Raw genomic sequence first — 20,296 nt, 5'->3', positions numbered from 1 at the left:
TTTAATATGTTGCTATTTTCATGACTTATACATGTTCCTATGACTATGAGATTATGCAACTCCCGTTTGCCGGAGGAACACTTTGTGTGCTACCAAATGTCACAACGTAACTGAGTGATTATAAAGGAGCTCTACAGGTGTCTCCAAAGGTACATGTTGGGTTGGCGTATTTCGAGATTAGGATTTGTCACTCCGATTGTCGGAGAGGTATCTCTGGGCCCTCTCGGTAATGCACATCACATAAGCCTTGCAAGCATTGCAACTAATGAGTTAGTTGTGAGATGATGTATTACGGAACAAGTAAAGAGACTTGCCGGTAACGAGATTGAACTAGGTATTAAGATACCGACGATCGAATCTCGGGCAAGTAACATACCGATGACAAAGGGAACAACGTATGTTGTTATGCGGTCTGACCGATAAAGATCTTCGTAGAATATGTAGGAGCCAATATGAGCATCCAGGTTCCGCTATTGGTTATTGACTGGAGACGTGTCTCGGTCATGTCTACATTGTTCTCAAACCCGTAGGGTCCGCACGCTTAAGGTTTTGATGACAGTTATATTATGAGTTTATGAGTTTTGATGTACCGAAGGAGTTCGGAGTCCCGGATGGGATTGGGGACATGACGAGGAGTCTCGAAATGGTCGAGACATAAAGATTGATATATTGGAAGCCTATATTTGGATATCGGAAGTGTTCCGGGTGAAATCGGGATTTTACCGGAGTACCGGGAGGTTACTGGAACCCCCCGGGAGGTATATGGGCCTTAGTGGGCCTTAGTGGAAGAGAGGAGAGGTGGCCAGGGCTGGGCCGTGCGCCCCTCCCCCCTAGTCCGAATAGGACAAGGAGAAGGGGGTGGCGCCCCCCCTTCCTTCTCTCTCTCCTCTTTCCCCCCTCCCGAATCCTATTCCAACTAGGAAAGGGGGGGAATCCTACTCCCGGAGGGAGTAGGACTCCTCCTGGCGCGCCCTCTCCTGGCCGACCGCACCCCCCCTTTGATCCGTTATATACGGAGGCAGGGGGCACCCCTAGAGACACAAGTTGATCCACGTGATCATATTCTTAGCCGTGTGCGGTGGCCCCTTCCACCATAATCCTCGATAATATTGTAGCGGTGCTTAGGTGAAGCCCTGCGACGGTAGAACATCAAGATCGTCACCACGCCGTCGTGCTGACGGAACTCTTCCCTGACACTTTGCTGGATCGGAGTCCGGGGATCGTCATCGAGCTGAACGTGTGCTAAAACTCGGAGGTGCCGTAGTTTCGGTGCTTGATCGGTCGGGCCGTGAAGACGTACGACTACATCAACCGCATTGTGCTAACGCTTCCGCTGTCGGTCTACAAGGGTACGTAGATCACACTCTCCCCTCTCGTTGCTATGCATCACCATGATCTTGCGTGTGCGTAGGATTTTTTTTTTGAAATTACTATGTTCCCCAACACTATGTACTCCGCTTCACACATAGATCCCGCCACGACGCTCTGGTTGGAACTGCACCAACCGACAGCTCCACCATTCAATATAAATATGTATCTAGTTTGTGACTTAGAGTCATCCGGATTAGTGTCAAAGCTTTCATCGACATAACCATTTATGACTAGCTCTTTGTCACCTCCATAAACGAGAAACATATCCTTAGTCCTTTTCAGGTATTTCAGGATGTTCTTGAACGCTGTTCAGTGATCCATTCCTGGATTACTTTGGTACCTCCTTGCTAAACTAATAGCAAGGCATACATCAGGTCTGGTACACAGCACTGCATACATGATAGAACCTATGGCTGAGGCATAGGGAATGACTTTCATTTTCTCTCTATCTTCTGTAGTGGTTGGGCATTGAGTCTGACTCAACTTCACACCTTGTAACACAGGCAAGAACCCTTTCTTTGAGTGATCCATTTTGAACTTCTTCAAAACTTTATCAAGGTATGTGCTTTGTGAAAGTCCAATTAAGCGTCTTGGTCTATCTCTATAGATCTTGATGCCCAATATATAAGCAGCTTCACCGAGGTCTTTCATTGAAAAATTCTTATTCAAGTATCCTTTTATACTATCCAGAAATTCTGTATTATTTCCAATCAACAATATGTCATCCACATATAATATTAGAAATACAGGCTTCTCCAAAAGTCTGTATAAAACCATATGCTTTGATCACACTATCAAAGCGTATATTCCAACTCCAAGAGGCTTGCACCAGTCCATAAATGGATCGCTGGAGCTTGCACACTTTGTTATCACCTTTTGGATCGACAAAACCTTCTGGTTGCATCATATACAACTCTTCTTTAAGATATCCATTAAGGAATGTAGTTTTGACATCCATTTGCCAAATTTCATAATCATAAAATGTTGTAATTGCTAACATGATTCGGACTGACTTAAGCATCGCTATGGGTGCATCGTAGTCAACTCCTTGAACTTGTTGAAAACCTTTCACGACAAGTCGAGCTTTATAGACAGTAACGTTACCGTCAGCGTCAGTCTTCTTCTTGAAGATCCATTTATTCTCTATGGCTTGCCGATCATCGGGCATGTTAACCAAAGTCCACACTTTGTTTTCATACATGGATCCCATCTCAGATTTCATGGCCTCAAGCCATTTCGCGGAATCTGGGCTCATCATCGCTTCCTCATAGTTCATAGGTTCATCATGGTCAAGTAACATGACTTCTAGAACAGGATTACCGTACCACTCTGGTGCAGATCTTACTCTGGTTGACCTACGAGGTTCAGTAGTAACTTGATTCGAAGTTTCATGATCATCATCATTAGCTTCCTCACTAATTGGTGTAGGAATCACTGGAACTGATTTCTGTGATGAACTACTTTCCAATAAGGGAGCGGGTACAATTACCTCATCAAGTTCTACTTTCCTCCCACTCACTTCTTTCGAGAGAAACTCCTTCTCTAGAAAGGATCCATTCTTAGCAACGAATATCTTGCCTTCGGATCTGTGATAGAAGGTGTACCCAACAGTTCCCTTTGGGTATCCTATGAAGACACATTTCTCCGATTTGGGTTCGAGCTTATCAAGTTGAAACTTTTTCACATAAGCATCGCAGCCCCAAACTTTAAGAAACGACAACTTGGGTTTCTTGCCAAACCAAAGTTCATATGGTATCATCTCAACGGATTTAGATGGTGCCCTATTTAACGTGAATGCAGCCGTCTCTAAAGCATAACCCCAAAACGATAGCGGTAAATCACTAAGAGACATCATAGATCGCACCATATCTAATAAAGTGCGGTTACGATGTTCGGACACACCATTACGCTATGGTGTTCCAGGTGGCGTGAGTTGCGAAACTATTCCGCATTGTTTCAAATGAAGACCAAACTCATAACTCAAATATTCACCTCCATGATCAGATCGTAGAAACTTTATTTTCTTGTTACGATGATTTTCCACTTCACTCTAAAATTCTTTGAACTTTTCAAATGTTTCAGACTTATGTTTCATTAAGTAGATATACCCATATCTGCTCAAATCATCTATGAAGGTCAGAAAATAATGATACCCTCCGCGAGCCTCAACACTCATTGGACCACATACATCAGTATGTATTGTTTCCAATAAGATAGTTGCTCGCTCCATTGTTCGAGAGAACGGAGTCTTAGTCATCTTGCCCATGAGGCATGGTTCGCAAGCATCAAGTGATTCCAAAAGCCCATCAGCATGGAGTTTCTTCATGCGCTTTACACCAATATGACCTAAACGGCAGTGCCACAAATAAGTTGCACTATCATTGTTAAAGTTATATCTTTTGGCTTCAATATTATGAATATGTGTATCACTACTATCGAGATTCAACAAAAATAGACCACTCATCAAGGGTGCATGACCATAAAAGATATTACTCATATAAATAGAACAACCATTATTCTCTGATTTAAATGAATAACCGTCTCGAATCAAACAAGATCCAGATATAATGTTCATGCTTAACGATGGCACCAAATAACAATTATTCGGCGGTAGAAGGGAAGTCAAAATAGTTTAAGTTAAAGTCCAAGTTGGACTCCACATGTAACCTGCCCCTTCAACATATATAAGGAGGGGCAGGGCTCCTCAAAGGGAGACAAGCAAGAAACAATCTCTAGGGCTAGACACAACTAGAGGAGAGCCGGTTTACGGCGACTCCCTCGTGATGATAATGAGATCTAGCCTCAAACAACATGTAGGGTTGTTACCGGATGATGTTTCCCGGGGCCCGAAGCTGTCTAAACCCTTGTCTTGTGTTACGTCTCTCGATTCCGCTCAACCCCTCTCAAGCTACCACATAGATGCGTTGGCCTCGCGACTAAGTCCTCACACTAAGGACATCTGACGTGTTAATCCCACGACAGTTGGCGCCCACCGTGGGGCGCGCGCACGGTGGTATTGAGTTCTTGAAGGGATCTCTCCCAGGGATCAAGGAGCTTGTAATCATCCGGTGTAGAAGAGTCATCATATACAAGTTTAAATTTAAGAGGTTAGGGTTTCGTACGTGCAGTCGCACACGACCCGGAAGGCAGATATGTTTTCTTTCTGGTGCGCCGCCGTCAAAGTCATTTCATTGGTTTTCGGCGATCTACCAATAGCAAGCTGCGTCGAAACGGACAAGAAATTTACATCGCAGGTGTTCTGTCCAAAGTCTAAGTGGTGCTAGCCGCTTCACGCCTCCATGCATATTCGATTGATGGATCAAGTCCCGAAGAAAACAATGGTGCTGCTACTAGTACTTGCATGGTTTAAAAAAAAGAAAATCATCAATCACGGTCCGAAAGAGGATATAACCACGACCTGGAGGTGGATACAGCGTTGACCCGGCCTCGTTGCGCTGCTGACCCTGGCCGGTACTGCTTCTAAACCGCCGCGCTGCCGTGAGTGTACCACGATCTAAACCGTCGCGCTGCCATGGGTGCACCGCGATCCAAACCGCCGCGTTGACCTCTCGCCCCGCCCTCGGTTCTGCTTCTGACTGCCGCAAATTGCGGCGGCTTCGGAGTGCCTTGGCCTTGCTTGACGACCTCAATTGCGGCTCCGCTTTGATGCTGCTGTACTGCTACTCCGCGTCAGGCCCAGCGAGCAGCGCCCCCGATTTGCCATGGTTCGCTTCAAGCTGGACTCACCTCACCTTGCGGGCCCTCTTCTGCGCAGGCCTTGCTGAACCGGCCACGGTTGTGGCTCTCTAACCCGCCTTCTGCACTGTGCCTTGAGTCGCCAAGGACGCCGTGAGTCGTCATCACGTGTTGCTGCTCTGTTGTAGCCTGCTGCTGTTCTGCCGCGGCGCCGGCTTGCTCTGCACCGGCTGCTCCCGCATTGTTATGTTGTTTTCGCCCATTCCACAAACCGCCAGGGCATCGACGCCCAAACCGCCGCGGCCCTCTGCGCCGCGCCTCCACTCAGGCGACCCGGCTCCCGAGCCCCATGAGCCGGCCCTGCTCGTCTCGCTGCCAGTGAACCGGCGCCGGGCCATCCTGGATGTGTCCCCAAACCGCCAGACACACCCCCGCCTTCCGAGCCGCCGGAGACAGCTACCCGCTGGCTCTTGCCGCCGCTCCATCGCTGCGAGCCGCCACGACCAAACAAGTCACCGCTGCTGGACTCCGCCTCCGCCATTGCCTGCCTGACCCGCCAGGTTTCCACCAGGTCACCTTCGCCGCTGAACTAGATCGCCGCATCAACTGTCGACCCGGACGAGGACTGGGACGGGGGTCGGATCCGGATTACGTTGTCATCGCCCCGTTCCGAGACGCCCTGCAACCCTGCCGACCTCACCATGGCTCACCTCTGCTGTAACCCGCATCGCTGCTTCAACTGTCGCTGACGCATCCATAGCCATCGCTGTGCCACAACCTCACCACACCTCTAGTCTATTCTGCGACCTTCGCCGGAGCAGGTCTTGAGGCCCCTGCCACCTCGTCGTTGTGGCCGCTTCACCGGCAACGCCTAAACCGTATCACTGTCACTTCGTCTGCCCCGAGTCGGTCTCGAACCACCGTGCTGTTGAGCCGCCCGGCCTTGTCCTCTTCCTTTGTCACAAGCCGCGGTGGCCTCGGGCCCGACCTCGTGTCTCCTGCCGCCATCTCGGCCTCGGACCAATTCGGTCGCGCCCCTCAACAAGTCACCATAACCGCACACCGTTCTGAGCCACGAGCCGCATCCTGCGTTGAACCGGCCATGGCCGCGCGCCATTCCACCCGACGCCCTTCAAACCGCCTTCAATCACCGCTGCGCCCTGACCCGCACCGCAGAGCCTTGAGGCCGTCTCCGTCGAGGCTTCAAGCCGGACCCGCCGCCACGCGCCTCTGCGTCGCGCCTCTTCTCCGAGTCGCCGCCCCCTGCTCTGTTGAAGCGCCGCAGCCCGCCATGGATAAACCGCCATTTTCTGAGCCACCTTTGAATATCCCCCGCCGGGTCAACTCTTCTCTGGTTTCCTCTTTGCTCCCCTCCGAGCCGCCTCTGCCCTTCACCTCAACTACCGCATCTGAGCCACCACAGACGCTCGTGTCAAAACTGCAGTCGGGGAGAGCCGCTGGCTGCCTGGCTGCCCTTCACCTGTGGCCGGCTCCCTCGCAGCCCTGCCCGACGCCCTTCTGGCCGCGGCTCGCCTCGCGCCTCCGCTTCCTGGCCAAGGCCTCGCGCCATGGTTGCGCAGAGCTGCTGCCTCTGCTCCCGCTTCTACCGGATCCCGCGCGTGCTCGTGTGGCCTGCGTGCCTTGCTTTCGAGTTGGCTGATGGATGCAGTTGGAATAAAAAAAGAACAAAGAGTGCTTCAGTCAGGCGCATGCACAGAAGACAGGAAAGGCAAAACAGCTTTACCACATTGTTTATTAGCACATGTATCAAGGCTTGACAAACACTAGGCCTAATGGATGGCCATACGTGGAGTCCGTGGAGCCGGGCATTGTCTGGATGTTCTAAACTCCAATTTGATACTCAGAGATACTAGCGGTTCAAGTACAATTCGGACCAGTTGGAAAACCAACGACGACCAACATGACTGGCTCGACATCCCAGGAAAAGATCATGTTCTATCCATCTTATTTATTTATTTTTCAATATGCTTTAAAGTTCCTTCGGGAACAATTGTCCTCCCTTTAATATGTTTGTTCCATGATCGGGATAGAGACAATAAGATCATCTGTCATCCAAATACATCAGGACAATTATTCATCACTGAAGCGGAGTTATATCACGGGTATGGAGTGCATAGCATTGTCATTTTTGCATTACATCTATCCGTGCTGCCGTGCTCAACGGAAGTGCTTACGCTATCGCCCTTGCGGTCTGGTCTACATCAACATACCGGGCCGCACCTGTCTACACGAGCTGTTATTGAGTATGAGCAAGTCACAGCTTGGGTAGCCCGGTTTTCTTTCAACAAAATGAAGGAAAATTATCATATACTATCAACCGCCGTCTGCACTGGATGGCTCAATGGACATGCACACAAGTTGCTGCCACTACAGTTTGGTTAAACTTCAAAACAGCCAGTTGGAAGGAACCATTGGCCGAGTTGCTGACACGGTTCATATGGGATCATTTATAACCCGCCGCAGTCACCTCAACCTTCTGTGGATTTACATCACGTTATGAACACCGATGATATATAACTTCTGCTATGGTCAAGTACGGAGAATCTCAAGACAACTCCTTGAGTCATCTTAAGACTCGGGGGCTACGATGATATGACGCAGCAAGTTTTGCCAGTTTCAGCAAATTCAAGTGCCCCAGAATGTTGAAGGGAAACCCGATCCCAGAGGCTACGGTTATATTGGTGCAAATTTAAAGGCCGTCAGAAAATTTCCGGCTTAAAAAGAAGGATTTCGGTTTGAAATCCGGTTCAAGGGAAATTTATCTCCCAAGCTTTGAAGCTCTCAAATCCGGTTTAAGAATTTCCGGTTCAAAAAGGAATTAACTTCTCGCAAGTTCGAGTTTAAAGGCCGTCAGAAAATTTCTGGCTGAAAATGAGGATTTCGGTTTAAAATCCGGTTCAAGGGAAAGATGTCTCCCATAAACCTTTGAAGCTCTCAATATCCGGTTTAAAATCCCGGTTCAAGAAGAATTTATCTCTTGCAAAAAGTTAAAAGTTGCCGAAGAGGACCTGTTGCCATGATGTACGGTTCAAACATGGGTATCCCGCCTTATTGGCTTATCATATTATTGATTACATGGGGGCTTCAGCTGACAAAGCGGAAGTCCTGTCCATTAATCCAGCTATCACGCCACAACGAAGCTCAGGAGCTTCACACCCAAGGGGCCAAAGAGAGTATTGTTGCTATGCACAACTCAAACATAGGCACCCATTGAGCACAACTCACAAATTTACTTGGGGGCTCTTTGTGTAAAATAGCAAAGAGCTTGAAAGGACCCTTGTAATTGGGTATCGACCCACGGCTTGGAAGCCTGGTGTATTCACCTAAAACCCCGAGTTAACCTGCCTTCATCAAGTAAGCCACTCATATCCATGTAATCCTGGCATGACCCGCAGAACGTTTGATAGTTACTCTCATTGAGACCCTGAACTTGTCAAAGTTAAAACGATGATTGGTTAGTTGGAGGCCCATCTTAAAAGGCTTTGTCAAATGGTTTAACTCAGCGGCCTGGCAGCCCATGAAAAGCCTCGAATTTGGGCCTGGCAGCCCTTGAAAAGCCTCGACTACACGGTTTTATTTGCCTTTGTCAAGATTTTTTCTTTTGATAAATTTATGTTGAACCGGTGTCTATTGACCCGGCATGACTATCAGTCATCAAATTAACCCGATGTTCGTTAACCCGGCTTGACTTTCAACTACAAGTTGTCAGTACATAATCACTTATAATCTAGTGTTTATTGACCCGGTCTGGCTTTGGACTATATGTCGCCAGTATATATTTGGATTGCGCCATTGGAATTATGCGCTCATAAATCATTGGGTATATTATTCAAATAGCCAACATGGCTGGATTTTAATTATGGTTATCAATAACCAGTATTATGATTAAGGTTTCCAAAGTCGCCGTTGCGCAATGGCTATCATATTATCAATAGATATGATTTATTATACAATTGAAGGAATAGTCCCGAGTTGCTGCAGGCTTACGACCCGGCACTTGGGGGCTACATTATTTCAGTTGAAATTACATCAAATACACAAGTCTCATGTCGCTGCAAGCATGCACCATGACACTTGGGGGCTAATGCAAAGTCATTTTTTGCTCACCTCATTGAAGACCCAACTCATCACATCATAATGAGCCGGCCCTTGGAGGCTACCAATTGCTCTTGTCAACAATTCAAGGTACACAAATTTTCATTTATCATTGAAGGGTCCACTGCTTAGTTGGTAAAGCACAAGGCTCTTAACCTTGTGGACGTGAATTCAAGCCCCATGATGGGGGTTACGTCATATGATGTTATTTTCATTGAAGAATATATCAAAGTCCCAGCTCAATATTATCTTACTGAGCCGACCCTTGGGGGCTACACGTTGATGATCAAAGTTTACAAAATTATATTTACAAAGTCCCTGCTCATTATTGCATAATGACCCGGCCCTTGGGGGCTACACTGGTTGAAGTTTTTATGAGAATAAGGCAATTTCAAGTCCCAGGTTGCTGCAAGCATGACAACCCGACACTTGGGGGCTACATATGTAGAATACTCAATTCTGACTATTGATTGATGAACAACCTGGATTTCTTCAAGATTGTGATATTCATATTGAAGCAAGTCTTAAGCTGTTGCTATGCTACCTTCTTAAGACTTGGGGGCTACAAGTGATAGGCATATAAAATGTATATTTTCAAGCTTCATGTTAACTACAATTATGACCTGGTGCCATCAATATTTGTAAACTGGCAATGATAAATAGGCAAGTTCAAGTCTTAAACTGGCACAGTTCTACATTCTCAAACTGGCAAGTTCTACATTCTTAAACCGGCTGAAGATCAAATGAGTATTTCAAAGGCCAATATTTTTGTTAAGCATTGGGAGCTGAAGTCAAAGGAGTTATTCTTCACAATATTTCACTATGACAAACCGATGTCGGCAAAATTGATTATGAAGCTGGTCTATTGACTCGGATTTTATAGAAGTAGGAAGTGACAAGGACTTAAGGATAATCAAGATCAGTTTAACATGGATAAATCCAAATTAAACTGGGGGCTAATGTCGGGGATATACCCCGCGGTATGACCCGGCTGGAGTTGTAAACCGGCTGGGACTTGGTAAACCGGCGGATGGTAAACCGGCGGAGAGTTAAGACAGAGAGTCAAGAAAGATGGCTAAGACAGACGGTAAACCGGCTGGTGTTAAACCGTCAGACAATGTTAAACCGGCAGACAATGTTAAACCGACAGACAATGTTAAACCGGCAGACAATGTTAAACCGGCAGACGTTAAGAAGCCCAGGAAGGGAAGTCAAAATAGTTTAAGTTAAAGTTCGAGTTGGACTCCACATGTAACCCGCCCCTTCAACATATATAAGGAGGGGCAGGGCTCCTCAAAGGGGGACAAGCAAGAAACAATCTCTAGGGCTAGACACAACTAGAGGAGAGCCGGTTTACGGCGACTCCCTCGTGATGATAATGAGATCTAGCCTCAAACATCATGTAGGGTTGTTACCGGATGATGTTTCCCGGGGCCTGAAGCTGTCTAAACCCTTGTCTTGTGTTACGTCTCTCGATTCCGCTCAACCCCTCTCAAGCTACCACATAGATGCGTTAGCCTCGCGACTAAGTCCTCACACTAAGGACATCTGATGTGTTAATCCCACGACAGGTGGTCTTCTTGACCATCACTTGATGCTCCTTCTTGATTTCTACCTCCGCAGCCTTTAGCATTGTGAAGAACTCGGGCATTGTCTTATCCATCCCTTGCATATTATATTTCATCACAAAGATTTTGTAGCTTGGTGGCAGTGATTGAAGAACTCTGTCAATGACACTATCATCAGGAAGATTAACTCCCAGTTGAGTCAAGTGGTTGTGGTACCCAGACATTCTGAGTATATGTTCACTGACAGAACTATTCTGCTCCACCTTGCAGCTATAGAACTTATTGGAGACTTCATATCTCTCAATTTGGGCATTTTCTTGAAATATTAACTTCAACTCCTGGAACATCTCATATGCTCCATGACGTTCAAAACGTCGTTGAAGTCCCGATTCTAAGCCGTAAATCATGGCACACTGAACTATCGAGTAGTCATCAGCTTTGCTCTGCCAGACGTTCACAACGTCCGGAGTTGCTCCTGCAGCGGGTCTTACACCTAGCGGTGCTTCCATGACGTAATTCTTCTGTGCAAAAATGAGGTTAATCCTCAAGTTATAGACCCAGTCTGTGTAGTTGCTACCATCATCTTTCAACTTAGCTTTCTCTAGGAACACATTAAAATTCAAGGGAGCGGTAGCACAGGCCATTGATCTACAACAAGATAGACATGCAAAATACTATCAGGTACTAAGTTCAAGATAAATTAAAGTTCAATTAATCAAATTACTTAAGAACTCCCACATAGATAGACATCCCTCTAGTCATCTAAATGATCATGTGATCCATATCAACTAAACCATGTCCGATCATCATGTGAGATGGAGTAGTTTTCAATGGTGAACATCACTATGTTGATCATATCTACTATATGATTCACGTTCGACCTTTCGGTCTTAGTGTTTCGAGGCCATATCTGCATATGCCAGACTCGTAAAGTTTAACTCGAGTATTCTGCACGTGCAAAACTGGCTTGCACCTATTGTATGTGAACGTATAGCTTATCACACCCGATCATCACGTGGTGTCTCGGCACGACGAGCTGTAGCAACATTTCATACTCAGGGAGAACACTTATACCTTGAAATTTAGTGAGGGATCATCTTATAATGCTACCGCCATACTAAGCAAAATAAGATGCATAAAGGACAAACATCACATGCAATCAAAATAAGTGATATGATATGGCCATCATCATCTTGTGCCTTCGATCTCGATCTCGAAAGCACCATCATGATCACCATCGTCACCGGCTTGACACCTTGATCTCCATCGTAGCATCGTTGTCGTCTCGCCAACTATTGCTTCTACTATTATCACTACCGCTTAGTGATAAAGTAAAGCAATTACATGGTGATTGCATTTCATACAATAAAGCGACAACCATAAGGCTCCTGCAAGTTGCCGATAACTTTTACAAAACATGATCATCTCATACAACAATTTATATCTCATCACGTCTTGACCATATCACATCACAACATGCCCTGCAAAAACAAGTTAGACGACCTCTACTTTGTTGTTGCAAGTTTTACGTGTCTGCTGATGAAGATATGTACCTAGGGTAGGGTCATAGGCCTGACCTAAACACCCTCCCCTAGGACACCATCTTAAAACCAGAAACATTCAAGGGATAGCGTCATCCACTCGACTACAAGTCGTTCCACTCAGAAGATTCAAAGTCACTCGACCACAGCAATTATCACTCGACGGCAGAAGACCTAAAGTCACTCTGCACGGCAACGGTCGGACGTTTACTACATAGACTTAATAGGCATTTATATCACTTAATTGCTAGCGTTACCAGTAACGCCTCCTTCTTAATGTACTTTAAACCCTTTGTAACATGGGCTGGCTGGGGTCCTGGCGCACTCTATATAAGCCACCCCCCTCCACTAGCACAAGGGTTCGCACCCCCTGTAAACACACACATACATAATCCAGTCGACCGCCTCCGGGCACCGAGACATAGGGCTATTACTTCCTCCGCGAAGGGCCTGAACTCGTAAAACTCGTGTGTACAACTTCGCCAGAGCTAGGATCTTGCCTCCTCATACCTACCCCCCATTCTACTGTCAGGCTTAGATCCACGACAGTTGGCGCCCACCGTGGGGCAGGTGTCTTAGCGACTTTCTGGTGGAGTTGCAATTTTTCCGATTCTCATCATCATGGTTTTCGCCGGCGGACTGGTTGAGGGCCGCGAGATCCGTCTCGGCGCGCTTGTATTCATCGCCGATGATTCCGCATGGCTCCTAGAAGCTCCACTCGACATCGACGCGCTCCTCGTCCGCGGGGCGACGCACTTTCGCGCGTGCGTCCGCGGCGTCCTCCTCCGGCAACCGTCGACTCAGTATCGGTCGGTCCCTATGGTGTCCTCATCCCCCGCCACTCGCCGACACAAGCGTTCCGGTCGGTCACGGCTCCAGTGGTGGGTGAGGCACGCGGTGGCCCGCCGGTCGGCGACCACACATGTCGCGGCAATCGAGCCCGACGAAACTCTCTACGGCATGTTCGACTGGCTCCGTCGAGACCGTATCCGAATGCGACAGCAGCGATCCCGCGGCAGAAGTCTTGATGGTCGACGGACCACCCAGTCCCCCTGGCTTCCCCCACAACGATGGTGGCGATGGTGGCAGCGATCCGTCGCGCGTCCACGAGGAGTACCGCCCTGAGATCCTTTCTTCGCAGCGGAGGGAAGAGCTTCGCCGCCGCAACATGGATGCACTTCACACTCCTATCGTCGGAGAAACCCCCGAGGCCCGGGCCTTGGAGGAAGCGCGCTTGGCCAACTTGGCTGAGCGCACTCGACTGGAGAACCTGCAGTATGCACTCGACGAGCATGCTCGGCAGCGGATCCTCGAATCCAGTCGACGGCAGCTTTTTACACCTCAAACTCAGGTATACCGCACTCCGATCCAAAATCTCACAACCGCAGCCCGAATAGCGGAGTCAATCCAGCCCTCCCAATTAGAGGCAGGCAGAGGTTGATGCAGATCTGGGCCTTGCTTCGAGCAGCTGGAGAGCAGAATACAGCAGTATCTCAGTCGCAGAATAGGATTCATAGCAGGTCTGTGGTGGCAGACACGATCCAGTCGGCTCACGGCCTAAGATCGCCTTCGCGGCGTGAAGGACGTGGGCACCGGCAGGATTAGTAGAGAAACCAGGAGCAGTATGATCATCGACTCGACCACGATGACCGTCGTCGAGTGCCCACGCCTCCTCCGAGGAGTGGGTCATACGTGCCTCGGCGGCAAGATGACAGGCGCCCCCACAGCAGCGAGCGAAGAGTACCAGTCGACCCGAGGGAGCCAGGCTTCGATGCGAGATCTATTCTCGTTCAAGGTCTGGTCGACAGGAACAGAGCGCATAGAGAAGGTCATGACAGAGATTATCCGACTGGCAGCAGAGTGCACGTCTCTGGTCCCGAGTGTTTCAGCAGAGCTATCAGGGCCGCAGTGATTCCTCCCAACTTCAGGCTGGCGACTGGAGTCAGCAAGTTCACCGGCGAGTCTAAGCCTGACACTTGGCTTGAAGATTACCGAGTGGCTATGCAAATTGGTTGTGGCAATGATGAAGTGGCAATGAAGCACCTCCCTCTCATGTTGTAAGGCTCAGCCAGGGCGTGGCTGAACCAGTTGGCGCCTGGTAGCATATACAGTTGGGAAGAACTCACCAAAATGTTTGTTAGAACTTTTGAGGGTACTTGCAAGCGACCAACAGGGTTGACAGAATTGCAGTGTTGTGTACAAAAACTGAATGAAACCTTGAGGGACTATATCCATAGATGGATCACGTTACACCATACGGTGGAGAATGTGCCAGATCACCAAGCAATCTGTTCCTTCAAGGAAGGCGTTAAGTATCGGGAGTTGAATCTGAAATTCGGTCGGACAGGAGATATGACTCTGACTCGGATGATGGAGATCACCACAAAATACGCTAACGGCGAAGAGGAAGACCGACTCCGGAGTGGCAAGCACAAAGCAGTCGCCCAAGACATTGGTGGAGGTACTTCCAATCGGAAACAGAAACGTAAGGCCGAGCCAGTTGCTCCTGGTGAAGCCTTAGTTGTGGCTCAAGGGAAGTTCAAGGGGAAGCCCAACGGGCCTTGGAATCCTAAGAAAGTGAAAGATCAAGACGGAAATGATGTGTTGGATTTGCCATGTCACATTCACACCAAGAAAGATGAAGTGGGTAATTTGATTTATCCCAAGCACACCACTCGGCAATGTCGACTCCTGATCCAGCAATTCCGAGAGAAACAACCCAAGGAGAAGGAAAAGGAGTCGGACAAGGATGAGGACAAGGAAGAGGATAATGACGGTTTTCCCAACGTCAACTCCACTCTGATGATTTTTGCTGATGTTGAGAGCAAAAGTCGATTGAAATTTATCAACAGGGAAGTGAACATGGTTGCTCCGGTAACACCAAGTTATTTGAAATGGTCCTAGGCTACCATCTCATTCGACCAGTCTGACCATCCAGCACGTATAGCCACCCCTGGGAGGCAAGCGTTGGTGGTCGACCCAGTTGTTGAAGGCACTCGACTGAGTAAAGTGCTGATGGATGGTGGTAGCAGCCTGAATATCCTTTATGCTGAAACCTTGAAGGGAATGGGAATTCCGATGTCCAAGATCAGAGAAAGTAATATGAGTTTACATGGTGTTATACCCGGCAAGAAGGCTGAGTCACTTGGCCAGATCACCCTTGATGTGGTTTTCGGTGATTCCAATAATTACCACAAAGAAAAGTTGACATTTGAAGTAGTGGGTTTCAAGAGTTCTTATCATGCCATTCTGGGTAGGCCTGCCTATGCACGTTTCATGGCTCGACCATGTTACGTGTACCTCAAATTGAAAATGCCTGGTCCCAGAGGAGTGATCACTATCACTGGCAATCGACAGAAAGCGGAAGAGTGCTTCTAGAAGGGCTCAAAAATTGCTGATGCACAAATGGCGGCAGTCGAAATGCAAGAATACCAGAAAAATGAAGATCCGAGTGATTTGTTGCGCTGCAAGAAGCCTGCCACTGATTCCGCATTTCAGTCGTCCGGTGAAACCAAGCCGATTCATATTCACCCGACCGATCCTAGTGCTGCTCCTACTCATATTTCAATTTCACTCGATAGCAAATAGGAAGAAGCGCTCACCCAGTTCCTCTGTGAGAACTGGGACATCTTTGCATGGAAACCTTCTGACATGTCGGGTGTACCCAGGGGACTGGCTGAGCATCGTTTGCGAGTCGACCCGAAAGTGAAACCAGTCAAAGAACATCTTCGACGGTCCGTTGTATAGAAGAGAAAAGCAATTGGTGAGGAAGTGGCTCGACTCCTGGTAGCTGAGTTCATCCGTGAGATTTACTGCTCCGAGTGGCTCGCCAATGTTGTTATGGTCCCCAAGAAGGACGACTCACTTCACATGTGCATTGACTTCAAGCATATCAATCGGGCCTGCCCAAAAGATCATTTTCCTCTCCCTCGAATCGACCAAATTGTTGATTCGACTGCGGGGTGTGAGCGTTTGTCTTTTCTAGACACCTATTTCGGGTACCATCAAATCCGACTATATGGACCCGATGAGATAAAAACAACTTTGATCACTCCATTCGGGTGCTTTTGTTATTTCACCATGCCATTTGGTCTCAAGAATGCTGGGGCCACATTCATGAGGATGATTCAGAAGTGTCTACTCACTCAAATCAGCCAGAATGTGGAAGCATACATGGATGACACTGTGGTCAAGTCGCGTAAAGGTTCCGACCTGCTGACTGACCTTGCTGAAACCTTTGCCAACCTGAGAAGATATGATATCAATCTTAACCCATCAAAGTGTACTTTCGGAGTTCCTGGTGGAAATTTACTCGGCTTCCTCGTTTCCGAACGAGGGATCGACGCGAACCCAGAGAAAGTTGGGGCCATACTCCGGATGAAGTGCCCTGTGCGCGTGCATGATGTCCATAAGCTTACTGGTTGTTTGGCCGCCTTGAGTCGATTCATTTCTCTCCTCTGTGAAAAGGCATTGCCTCTTTACCGAATGATGAATAAATCTGACAAGTTCGAGTGGACTCCTGAAGCTGATGCAGCGTTTGCAGATCTCAAAGCACTTCTTTCCACCCAGCCGGTGCTCGCTGCCCCAATCAGCAAAGAGCCTTTACTGCTTTGCATTGCAGCCACTCGACAAGTTGTCAGTATAGTACTCACGGTCGAGCGGGAAGAAGAAGGAAAAGCCTATAAAGTTCAGCGCCCAGTATACTATGTTTCTAAAGTTTTATCTCCATCCAAGCAAAGTTATCCACATTATCAGAAGCTGGTTTATGGGATTTACATGACCACAAAGAAGGTTGCACATTATTTCTCTGATCACTCCATTACAGTCGTCAGCGACGCACCATTATCAGAAATTCTGAACAATAGAGATGCAACTGGTCGATTGGCAAAATGGGCGATTGAACTCCTTCCCTTAGATATCAAGTTTGAGGCAAAGAAATCTATCAAGTTCGAGGCAATAGCAGATTTCCTCGCCGAGTGGATCGAACAACAACTGCCGACTCAGATTCACTCGGACCACTGGACCATGTTCTTTGATGGATCTAAGATGCTGAATGGTTCTGGTGCTGGGGTGGTATTGGTATCCCCCCGAGGCGACAAGCTCCGCTATGTTCTCCAAATTCATTTCGATTCCTCCAACAACGAAGTTGAATATGAGGCACTTTTGTATGGTTTGTGTCGTGGGTTTGTCACGGCAGATGTCCTCGTGAAAGGACTTAGTCGTGGAGCCATCGCAACGGGTTAGCTTAAAGGGGTTAAACCGGACAAGGGGACACGGGAGTTTATACTAGTTCGGCCCCTTCGATGAAGGTAAAAGCCTACGTCTAGTTGTGATTGGTATTGCTAGGGTTTCGAAGGCCAGGGAGCGAATCCGCTTTGTCTGGCTCTCGAGTTGTTGTTGTCTGTCTCTAAACCACGGCCGGGTCGTCCCTTTATATACATAGGTTGACGCCCGCCGGGCTACAGAGTCCCGAAGCCGGATTATAAATGTTTCCGGTTCGGCCTCTCTCTTTCTATCTTACTATACAAGTTACATGACTAGGCCGGTTTACATTTACAGACTGTAACCCGCCTTTGGGCCCTCCGTAAAGCGCCAACATCTTTACATCTTCATAGACTTCTAATCTTCAAAGAGTCAACCCGGCTACATAAGGCCGGTTTACCTCCAGTAGTAATATCCCCAACATTAGGCCGCAGATTGGTTTGAACTTGTTCATGTCAATCTTCCACACTTTAGAAAAAATATTCTCTCTTATCTTCATTTTTGATCTTGTAAACCGCCGTGACGTCATACTTCAAAATTACGATAAACCACCGTGACATCATCCATCCGTTGATGTCGGAGATTTCCTTCATTTAATACATATCCAGTCATCAAGGCGACACCTTTATTAACTTATCCATTTTTTGGGCTCCTCGATTCCCGTACTTGCCATTTTATCACTTTGCCTTATAAATAGGACCGAGGGGTCATTTTCACCGTTTCCCCCCATGCCTCTTCGCGTCATCTTCCTCGCGCCGCTCAGCCTCTGGAGCTCCGCCGCCACCGTCGACCGTCGCCTCTGCTTCGACCTTGGCTGCTGCATCAGCCTGAACGCACCAGAATACTGCGGCGCCCTTCCGCTTCCTCACCAGCTTCGGTAAGTTCTCTGCTTTTTTCACCATAGATCTGTTCTAGGGTTTCGACATTCTTCACCGTTCTTCCGAAGTTCATCAGTGCTATTCTTCCCTATTCTTCCTTTAATAGATGGACACTTCATGGTTGATGCATCTCTTGCCGTAGCTTCCTACCATAGTCATCACAAATCCTTATGCGCAAAGAACTGATCTAGTCTGTCAAAAATTGCTTCAGTTCTGCACCCCTTCAAGATCCAATTATTTTTGCTTTTCTGTCTTAGCTTTAGATCCGAAAGTTTTATACATCACTGTGAGATCTGTTTCTATGTTCCTGCGAGATCTGTTTCTCCTCGCACCCATATAAGCGGTTTAGCATTGTATAAATAGTCTATGCCATTAGCCCTCTGATAAACCGGAAGAGCATGTTACCTTCACAATTATGCTCCGGTTTAACAGTGTTTGATCAACCCTGTGCTAGCATTACCTTTCTCTCTTATTATACTAGTCTCCGGGTTGTACCATTTATCATATGAGCACGTTTCTTACTCCCTTGTCTCTCGTGTATAATTATGCATAATCTATAAACCGGCCTTTCATTTTCAGTTTGTTCGCTTTGCAATGGCCAAACAATTCACTGCTAGCAACTAGGCTCGTTCCCGGGTTACTGAGGATCAATTGAATGAGATGGTTAGCATCGGCTATCTGCCTAGGAAAACTGAGATCAAATGGCGAGTCCCAGGAACAGAGAATCCTCCAACCCCAAGACAAGGTGAGGTAGTAATCTTTGTTGACCATATAGGCCGTGGTTTCAAACCGCCAGGGTCAAAATTTTATCGAGATGTACTTGCCAGCTTCCAACTGCATCCACAAGATATTGGTCCCAACTCAGTCTCCAACTTATGTAATTTCCAAGTCTTTTGTGAAGCCTATTTACAAGAAGAACCAACTGGAAAATTGTTCCGGGATTTCATTCACTTAAATCGGCGCACAGAGTTTGTGAATGGCCCAAACACAGAGCTTGGTGGTGTCTCGATTCAAAAGCAGAAAGAAGTGGAATTTCCTCATGCCAAACACCATAGCCACCCAAAGGAATGGAACCAGACATGGTTCTATTGCAGAGACACTTCGCCTGAGGATGAAAATCCCCTCCCCGGCTTCCGTGATCATAGATTATCCAATACTCACCCAATGCCACAACGCCTGAGCTCTTCAGAAAGGGAAAAATACGCTCCTCAAATCGCCAAGCTCCGGGCCTTTATGGCAAACGGTTTAACAGACGTGGATTTTGTGCGCTGTTGGATATCCTGGAGTATCTTGCCGCTAAGCCGGCGTCCGGTTTAATGTGCGAATATACCGGTGAAGTTGACGATCCTCAATGCCACTGCAATATCCAATTATCTGAGGAAGAAGTTACCGAAGGTGTAAAGAAAATTTTGAATGAACCGGAACTGGTCTGTAGTCAAACCGGCCTGAGTCCCTTCTATACCAAGAACAAACCGCCTGCTGTAAGCATTACACTTCCTCTTCATCTCTAGTATCTTTAACTTATACAAGCTGTAACCCCTTCTTCTTTATATATATATAGGGTGATGACCCTTTCTGGAAACAGAAATCCATAGAGAAAGCAGCAAAGCCAACTGGAGACAAAGTGGTCAAACCAACCCGCCCAAAGACCAAAGCCGTAAAACGGACGTCAAAGCGGAAAATGGCTGACCGGATTAATATGGAACTTGATGATGATACTGATGACCCAGAAGTTGAGGTAGAACTTGACTCACTTGGATCTCTTTTTATGCATCTTTTTAACAATGATCTTCCTCAGGAGGAGGCAGAAGCTAGTCAGGCTGATGACGTAGAGGTAATTACCCTTTCCTCCGGTTCAGACTCC

Source organism: Triticum urartu, chromosome 2A, assembly GCF_056163025.1.
Source record: "Triticum urartu cultivar PI428250 chromosome 2A, HENAU_Tu73, whole genome shotgun sequence".
Taxonomy (NCBI): Eukaryota; Viridiplantae; Streptophyta; class Magnoliopsida; order Poales; family Poaceae; genus Triticum; species Triticum urartu.
Note: the sequence above shows the minus strand (reverse complement) of the source record.